The 9,968-nt window shown below is 34.9% G+C and overlaps 1 protein-coding gene across 1 annotated transcript in view; it reads right to left on the minus strand.

Moving 5' to 3' along the window:
* Positions 1-8,081: 8,081 nt before the first annotated feature.
* Positions 8,082-9,968, minus strand: part of LOC108747070 — a 158,170-nt gene continuing 156,283 nt past the window's right edge. The window contains exon 6 of the mRNA XM_018484323.1: positions 8,082-8,882. The gene's annotated coding sequence lies outside the window, so the exon portion shown is untranslated. The remainder of the gene's footprint in view (positions 8,883-9,968) is intronic.

The raw sequence follows: 9,968 nt of genomic DNA on the forward strand, positions 1-9,968 counted from the left end.
GACATTTGTTACGACTAAAGAATTAGAATCAAAATTGATATAGAGGTTTGAACGCAAAGAAATACGGATAGTTTTTAAGAAAAAAAATTGAGACAATTGCTGCACTGAGTCCTTTACTTGTTGCATAAAGTTGCAACGTTTTCTATAGTCACATATCTCTAATGGATAAAGTCATCGTTTCATCTGACAATGACCACAAAGCAATTCAGTTTTTCTAAATGAAGTGAAAAGGAGAGAAAGAAAGAAAGGTAGCATCATTCTCTTTAGAATACGCGCTTTTTTCTACGTGTAGACAACCGGATAGCCCGATGCAATACGAGCAAACCTCGATATCGAAGATCGAGTATCTCTTCTTTTTACGAACTGAAACAGGAGAATAACTTCTCGAGACTGAGACAAGAGAGCCGTGACACCGACGGGAGTACCGGTGGGCGCAATTAATTAATAATAGAAAAAAAAAAGTGGAGACTAAACGCGCGATTGAGAAAAAAAAAAGAATGCAAAAGTTCCTCAAGTTCAAGCTGCGTTTGCCGCGTGCGTTCGTATTCTCGGTAAACGCAATTTTGCCTGACGAAGCGAATGTCGTCCGCACGTCGTAAACGCCGCCCACACCACAAGAACAGACTGCCATTGAGTTTCGAGTGTACTCGTTCGTAATAAATAGTTGTAATTGACCGGGACTAAGTCGATTTGAGAGAACGAATGAGAGAAATGGGAGATGAATGCGTGGTCGAGTGTGTTTGTGTGATTTAGTGGCGGATTTATTGACGTACGTGAGCTCTTAGGTTCGTATTCACGGTCGTAGATCGATCCGCGATTGATCCTCATTTCGGACGAGCTTGAACCAGAGTTTGAACTAATCGGATTTATTTAATTGTGATTTGAGAAGCGTTTTTTGAAAGATTGATTTGAATCTAACTCGAATCGGATTAGCTCAGATTGAATCACGACGATGAATACGGCTCTTAGACTGTTTTTATAAATTCTCTCTTATAACTATTCCTTTTTTAAAAATTTGTAATGATTAATAAATAGCTGTAAATTTCGGCAATGAGACATGGAACAAATATTGCAATTTAAGAGGCAATCGTGAAGCTTGTAATTGAAGATTCGAAATGGAAACGTGGTTGAAAGATCAAAAAATTAAAAAATAAAATTAATATCCGGAGAGAAATATACGTTACGTATAAAAAAATGTACAATGTAATTGTCTAGGAATCATTGTTCGGCACTTGATTTCGTTTTCATCTCGAGTCTTTAATTATCGCTTACTTTGAATCCGTCACTCTGGCATGAATGTTTGGAAGTCTGAAGAGAGAACGGGACGATCGCGTGTAAATCCTTCCGCACGAAAAGTCTTCTTGGGCTGTAAGATCCAAATTTCTGTCACCAAATTCTGCCGCGAAAGAGGACAAGTCGTTCGTTGACGTTGGCTGAAGACACGACGCAGTCTATAAAATTGGCCGTGGGATTGTACTGATCGAACATCTCGATAAAAGAATAACTCGGGATCGATCCGAGACGACGCGAGATTAACGGCGCGCGTTAACAAGTTTTGCTCGACTGACATTTATTCTAAGAGAAGAGCCTGTGTATGAATCGGTAATATGAGAAATGGAAGGGAAAAAGAAGATATATAATTCTCTGTGATGTATTTCTATGATTTAATTATATGTAATTATGATTATTCTTACGATTATGATTAATTAATATTATTTGCGAATAAATCGCTGTGCAAGTATCAATTAGTGATTAGTGTAAGATAAAACGTAGCGCGATCGAACATTGCCAAGAGGCGTATCGCGTCCGTATCCTAGATACTAAAACGTGAGAGATCGCACAAATCGTATAATTTATTGCACTACAAACACGATCGTTAATCGCCCCTGTCGAAAGTCGAAATATGGGAATCATATAACCGGGAAAGAAAAACTGTTTAAAATTTATTTCCGAGGAAGCCGCGGGAAGAAAAAGGAACGACGTTCAATAAAATACATATACATTTTCGCGCGAGGAAAATAGCTCATTTTATCTGCGTTATTTATTTATAACCGATGTATGAGTAACAATATTATGATCCTCTCGATGAACATATTTGATGCAAGAGGGATGAACCATGCGAGAATTATCTCTGTGAATTTCTTCAAGCAAGAAATTCACGATACTCGCTCATTTATCAGCGCCCATTTGTCGCTGTGCAAAAATTTAATAATTCGTCAGAAACACGCGTAATGTAATTACGCATTATAAATTTTATTGAAAAAAATTCTATGCGTGAGAAGAGAGAAATTAAAGTAACATAAAGTAATTAATCGAGATTTTAAACAGTTAAGTTTCTAATTATCTTATTAATATATTTCTGCTTCTTCCCCCCTCCCCCCCCCACCCCTTATGCTTGTCTTCAAACATAAATTCCCCAAGGAGTGAACTGTCTTTTTGTATATCGATCGATTATTATATATTAACTACGTATGCTTCGTAAAGAAAAGTAAACGGAGATATCAAATGTGCGGCGTGTCATGACGAATCGATCGAAAAAGCGATAGGAAAACTAGGTAGTCATTTAGAGTGCCAGAGAGAGAGAGAGAGAGAGAGAGAGAGAGAGAGAGAGAGGAAGGAAAAAAATGAGAGAGGGAGAGTGAAGGATGAAATGTGAAAGAGAATGCATCGATTTTTGCGAGTGAGAGTGCGAGAAAGATTTTCGTCGATTAAGCTCCGTAAAATAAATAAGAACGCCGACTGCATCACGGCGACTCGAGCGAATCCAGGAAACACTCGTTAGTATTTGTGCCGATGACGAGAGATCCACGTAATTCGTTCGGGTCGGCGGATAGCGTTAAGAATTATGATTACTATCGTATGAGAAAAAATAGAAGAGAGATATCGGATGCGGCTGGAAATGAAGCGGAGGTTTCGTGCTAAGGCGACTTAAGGCGTTCGAGAGAGGCGCTCGAACTGGGAACTCGAAGGAAATCGCCAATATTATACAGGGCGTCCTATGACCCAGGGCATTTTTTGAAATCGCGCTACTTTCTCGAAGAAAATTTGAATGTGAAAGACTTTCGAGTAATTAGCGATTGAAAATAAAAAAACGCTTTTCGCGGAATAAGCTTCGAAAGGCAAATAAGTTAGCAGAATATATATTCTGCTATTACATAGTATTTAATTTAATGTAACGTTTTATCATTAGAGATTAGAGAATTATGGAGAAATATGAAAATTATAAATTTTCCCGATATTTTGTCTAAAAAATATATCCCCAAATTGGCCGAAGAAACTGTGATTAAAAGGACAAACCCGATGTTTCGGCGACACCCTGTATTGTAGGACTCCTTTCGAGAGAAACAGAATCGTAAAGCGATATATTCGGCTCTTATCTGCTATTTCTATCGATTGATATTTTGCCACGCGTGATTAGGTATTTTGGAAGAAGAAAACGACTGAACGCAGCCATTCGCGAAAATGTGCCGATTTTAATTCGAAAAATCACGTTCGCAAAATCAAAGCGGAAACACGATTTTGTTACTTTTTTTGCAGACTATCAAAGGAATCTCGTACATTTATTTATTGTGAATCGTTTACTGCGAAAATGTGCCGTAATAAAAGAAATAATTACAAAATGATTAAAATAAAATTATCATCACCTTTTTGTCATCGCGAAAGAGCGTCACGTTTATGCTTTATTCTTTTTCATTCATCGCAAAAACCTAAATCAGTTACATATATCCTACGAATGATATAATGGAATAAATCACAGATAAATCACAGTGATACTCTCCATGCTGCGGCACATCGATAGTAAATGATAGCGAGATTACTTTAGTCGGGCAAAAACGAGCGAGAGAGTGGATACGAGAGAGAGAAAGAGTGGGAGAGAGTGAGAAAATGCGTTAGATAGAGAGCGAAGTGTCTTAGAGCTAATGGAATTCCTCTGCGCGAATGCACGGAACGCGCTAAATACAAGCAGCCACCTCCGAATGAGAAGTCTTCAATACCATTTGCATATTGCTTTATTGTTACACGAACATTATAACGATATATTACATTAAAAAAAAAAAAAAGGAAGGAATATTACAGGTACAGCGGTACGCATACGATTAAAGCGTGAGTTCCACGACGCGACGACGACGATTGCGCGGACAGGTTTCTGATTAAATTTTCTCACCAAGATTTCGTCATTTCGCACTTGGGATTTTTTTACGGACGCAATTCCAGCATCTCGATCCTCTCTCCATTTTTCACGTTGATACGATTGCGCATATAAATTTCGACACGAATACGGAGAAAGAGAGAGAAAGAGAGAAACGCGATAAAATTGCCATTTATCACTCAGTTAAGTGATTAGATTAACAAATTTCCCAGACCAATGAGATGTATTTTAATTATTTTCTTTAGCAAAGATAAAAATATCGTTTTTCGCTTATCATTCTAGAGCAAACTCAAGAATTATCAGCGATTGTATATGAAATCTAATTTGCGCTAATTACGTCCGATTCAAAAGACTCCGCGCGATCAGAACGTCCTGGAACACACATACATACTTTAGATACTATACGCGTTACGTTTTTGTATTTACGAAGAAAAATCTACGAGGTGGGAGACGGACTTACTTTTCCCTCTTTTCTACTACTTTGTATATTACCAAATAATCGTTAATTAGAGAAGTTATTATAACTAGCGTTTCGTTATTTTAATCAACAAGATTTTATTAAGCGGAATATATAACGACGGTGAATGATCGCTTTTAACCGTCGTTATCGTAACGATGCGGCCTGATTTACGCGTTTCTGTTGTTGCTTTATGTAATACACTCTATTTAATTCGCGTACAACTTGTCAACGAGTGGGAGATCGATGTTTATGATCAATTCTTCCTCTGCCTTATTTTTCTTCGCCTGTAAGAGAATCTTAGCATTCAGTTGTGTAAATAATATTTTTCATAGCTTGGAAAGTCTGCCAGCATTTATTCGACTGATTAGAGACACGCGAAAACTACACATGGTACAAGACAAATTTAATAAATGTGATCTCTCGCGGACAATTCTCCTTTTTAAGATCTGTGAATCAAGTGGCATCGTTCCTGAATATCTCTCTCATTATACGATAAAGTATAATAAACCTCGCAAATCTGTCGACGTTGGAAAGCAATCGATTGGTTCCTTAGAAGCCAGAGAGCCAAGAGATTGCGCCAAGAGAAGTACAAATCATAAAAAAAAGAGAGAATGGAAAAGAGAAAAAGATGGTAACTGCGAAAAAAAATCAATCATTCGAAGATGAGATAATGTGACCAATATCGAAAGAGGTGTAACATTTGACTTTACTTTCATCGCTTTTCATTCATTACCTTTGATTATATTATTGCTTGTAACATTCATTCGAGATACCTTGAATACAAAAAAAAGTAATAAACCATGTTATCCGCTTGTTTCGTCCCTTGTATAAAACCCTACCTGTGATACATTAATAAAGCAAGCTAGATTTCGATACGAGCGATTTTTATGCAACAGTACATTTGACGATTTATTTTATTTATGTTTTTTTTAATAATTTATTCAAAAAAAAATTATTAAATGCTTTATTACAAAAATTATTACATGCTTTTCCTTTTGAATTTCCTCGCACAAGCAACATTTCTGTTCAAAGTTCAAAGTATACAAATTGATAACAAAAGAATTTATATGTTTAAAAATATTGATCAATATTAATATATTGATAAATTAATATATAATATAAATTATTATAAATCGTAAATTAATAAAAAATTCTGGGAGAATTCTACAAAGAAGAGATATGTGCAGAGGAGCATTAATTTTTTTGTAGAGGAAAAATTATGAGCACAACGCAATGAATTATTTCATTTGTGATTTTTATTGAAACACTCTTTAGGGTACACAAGCTCTATCCTAGATAAGCATTAAAGTAAGTATAAAAAAAATGAACAACTGCTTATAGAATCACAAAGTGTGGATGTCTGCCCTTCTTACAATCATTAAACGTACTTTAACATGCATACACGAAGGCACAACGATCCTCGACCCTTACGCGCTGAGTATTTCGCCGCGAGAACGATGTTGAAGTGATATCGCTGAGCCGATCGTGTAGTAGCACAGATCTGTTCGCTTTAGTTGCACACTCAAGGGCAGCTAAAACGGCCAGATCTTGCGTTATTCAAAGGCGACCGCTCGCATGGAGATCCATTGACATCCAATGCCCCAAAGGAACTAGAAAAATAATTCTAGCAGCGCGCAAACGATGCATGACATCGCTATTACAAGCTTCCTCGTTACAGGTTCTTTCGGCGCTCGTCGTCATGGCAAAATTATACACTCTCCGAGAACATCAACATACGAAATAAGCGTATTCGCTCGGTACACGCTTATAACACACAGAGTTCTGTCGTAAAGGGGACCGAGTGCCTTCTATACAAATTCATTACGCAATATAATATTCATGATAATAAAATCTATACTTCGTATTATAAATCTAAAAACTTATTGTACACTCGTAATACAGTTAGTTCATTGTAACGAATGTATCCTGATTATTCTCATTCAGCTCGTTAATTCTCTCTTTGAAGAAGGCCACTTGTTTCCGAGTTTTCTCTCTTACGACAGTTTTATTATCCTTGTAACTGGATTCTATATTCTGATAAATGAAAAATATTCGTCGGTATTCTTGAATAAACAATTTAATTATCATAGACGAGCATAATTAAAATATCTCAAATAATTGTCGCAATTACTGTCAGCATCTTCCGCTATTGAACGGAGAATGACATTGTAAGGTCAACCAGTACAACGGCTATACTTATGCTCATTTATAACAAGGCGCACCTATTCTATTGTTTACTTAACGTGTATTAAATAATCACAAAAATGAGACCAAGGTCCAAACGCGTCCTTTGGTCGGGACCATCAACCAAGAGGCGGCCTCGCACCTGACTTTCGATCAGAGTTTATCGTCCATGCAATCACAGACGATATTCGTTGATGGCTCCTCTAATATTGAAATGGAAATAATTTCAATGTATCTAATATTATTTATCTAATATTATTTTACTTGCGAAAATTGATTTGCAAAATGAAAGTCTTCATTAAAAATATTCGTACAAAATGTACGAAACAAAAAAAAAAACAATTAAACGACAGAATTTTACAGATTTTCCAATGTAAGTTAAATGTCGCTCAATTTGTCTAATCTCATTTAATTGATACTTTTCTTCTGTTATTGCAGATTGCCATCAGATTTTATTGTCAAGGCGACATACAATATGCGTAAAATTTAATTGTCTGATCGTAATGTTGAAGTGCCGATGTATAGATTACGAGCATTCAGTTTATTCTCTTGAATTCAAGTTAGACATACGATCACAAGTGCAGGTAGGTGGTATTATAATATTTTCATAACTTCTACCAATTTCTCGACGATCGGCGCTAAATGACGTAAATTCGCCATTCAGTTCGACGCGAAAGTGAAACGGTAGCGATAACTGTGATAAAGACACTTTGATAATGAAAATATAAAGTAACTTACGTTTAAAACATCTTAACAGTAAAGTAGAGTATAAAGTATGACTTAAGTACAACCATAAAAACTTGGTCATTATTATGGCATTCGTATCCTTAACTACGCGGCTCGCCAGACCGCATCCCCTCGAACGGCGCGTGTCTCTTTATAAAAAGAATCTACTACTCGTGTACGAGGCGATTTCGTGATTTACGCATACGCAAATCGTATTAGACAATGCACGATTATATACGGCATGTAGATTCGATTCTCTTCGCGACTTTCCGGTTTCCATCTTCAATTGAATGGCAAAGTATCGAAAGTGTAATTCCGCGACAAATTAAGGCTTCTTTATTTTTCATATCTACATATGCATTGAAAATTGAAAAGTATTAACTGCGTTGTTATGAAAAAAGTATTGCACGTTAAAATATTACTATAATATATTACGTTGCAATATCTGTAATTAATTCAATCATCAAATATTTGATTTATATTTTGCTTTAAAATTTATTTCATTTAGGATATAATTTTTTTCTTATACATTTGATTATTGAGAAAGAAAATTTCGCTTCGCCAGAAAAATGGTACGTAAATAACTACTGTCAACATTATTCCGTCTCCAACTAAAAAAATTAAACAAATCCTCCCCTTTTTACACATAATGAGACAAAGACAGAGCAAACGGTATGCAAAGCAATATTTGACGATATATTTTTGTCGTAGGAAAAAATTTCAATCGCAATCAATTCTCAATTTTCTAAGTAGGGAAAATATTTGCGCAGCCATTTTATATACTCTTGAAGGATTTATGAACAAATCTGTTTTATATGGAATAGATTAAGTGTATTACACCTACATACCGGAAGATCATTGTTACTTGGGATCTTACAAAGTATCGGCTTCCACTACATCGCTTCGTCGCGTTTCGATACTGATCTTGATACTCTTTATAACACGGCGTCGCCTTTCTCTACAAGAGCATTCTGATAATTCGCTTCTCTTTTCGTGACCTGAACATATCCTCTTCCGCTGCGTCGCTATTTTTGATTATTCCACTTATCGTTAATCGACGATCACAGGAAGTACGCGGCGTTGATCAGGCTTTTGGGTCTTTTATGTGTGTCGTGTATGTGTGTACGTATGTGTACAGAGTGTATACATGCATTTGTGTGTCGGACGAGTTTGAATGGCTTTTGCAGCTGCGATATATTAATGCTGAAAGAATGACGGAATCGCTGGCAGAAATACATCCCGTCCTTCTATTCTTCTCCCTTGAGCTCCTGTTGCGAATTTTGATTAGTTGAACGACGCCGGTGATATACGGCTCTTCATCTGAACCGCTCTTTGCCTTCTTCAGCCCTTCGTCGGTCGAATCTGTAAGCAGAATTAAAATCACATTTCATATAAAATATAAATTAATATAAATATTAGAGAGAATTAATGCAAAATATAGAGTAACAAAGAGATAAGTCCATAGTCCTGAATATCAGAAGTTGTACAATTTATTTCTTCTTTAAATGCATCATGCGTAATAATTTCATCAGTATTTTTCAAAGATACTTATGAAATGTAGATAATAAAATAACAGCTCTGTTTTTTTTTCGTATTAATAATTTCATATTCATAATTTTACGTGAAACGCCTTTTAGATATATTAGTTAAATATTTAAAATATTTATATGCAAGACATAGTTTGATAAAATTGGTAATTATTAAAAATTCCATGTACACTTTACAAACTGCACCCTTTTCAATGAACAATTACCGCATCCTAGTAGTAATAAAACACAATATATACGCGGAACTCAATTGAATAAATATAATTATACTTCGATATTTACAACGTCGTTAATTAAAAGTGTCGCGCGTCGACGATAATTTAAAATTATATTTATTTAAATTTCGTTCAGAGTATATCAGGTAAAATATTTAGATAGAAATGAGAATTTTCACACCTTAAAAATTATGTTTTTTAATTAAAAATTGATTGACTCAAAAAAGAAGAAACAATTGTTTAAATGGAAGTTATATAATATAAAAAAGTGCTAAGACACATTTTTACTAATCTATCGCAATAATTGTTTCTAACCATAAAGAGTTTTAAGTGACTTACTCAAAATATGGCTAAATTAATCAAATATTAAGATACGAAATTTCATTTCGAATATCTTTCTTGATATTTGGCAGAAAATTTTTATGGGATTCAAGTTACAATTATAATAATCTCATAAAAATCTCAAATTTCAAGTAAAGGTCAAACATCTATTAATACACTTTTATGCAAAAAGTTGTACGTTATATTCCAAAGCAATACATCAATTTTTTATAATCAAAGCAATCATAACTTAATTCTATAAAACTAATCGTGTTTACAGACATACACGTAGAATGAAAACTTATAAACTTAGCTCCTTTTATAATCTTATTATAAAACCTTTTATATATATATATATATATATA

This window comes from Trachymyrmex septentrionalis, unplaced genomic scaffold (assembly GCF_001594115.1).
Source record: "Trachymyrmex septentrionalis isolate Tsep2-gDNA-1 unplaced genomic scaffold, Tsep1.0 scaffold190, whole genome shotgun sequence".
NCBI lineage: Eukaryota > Metazoa > Arthropoda > Insecta > Hymenoptera > Formicidae > Trachymyrmex > Trachymyrmex septentrionalis.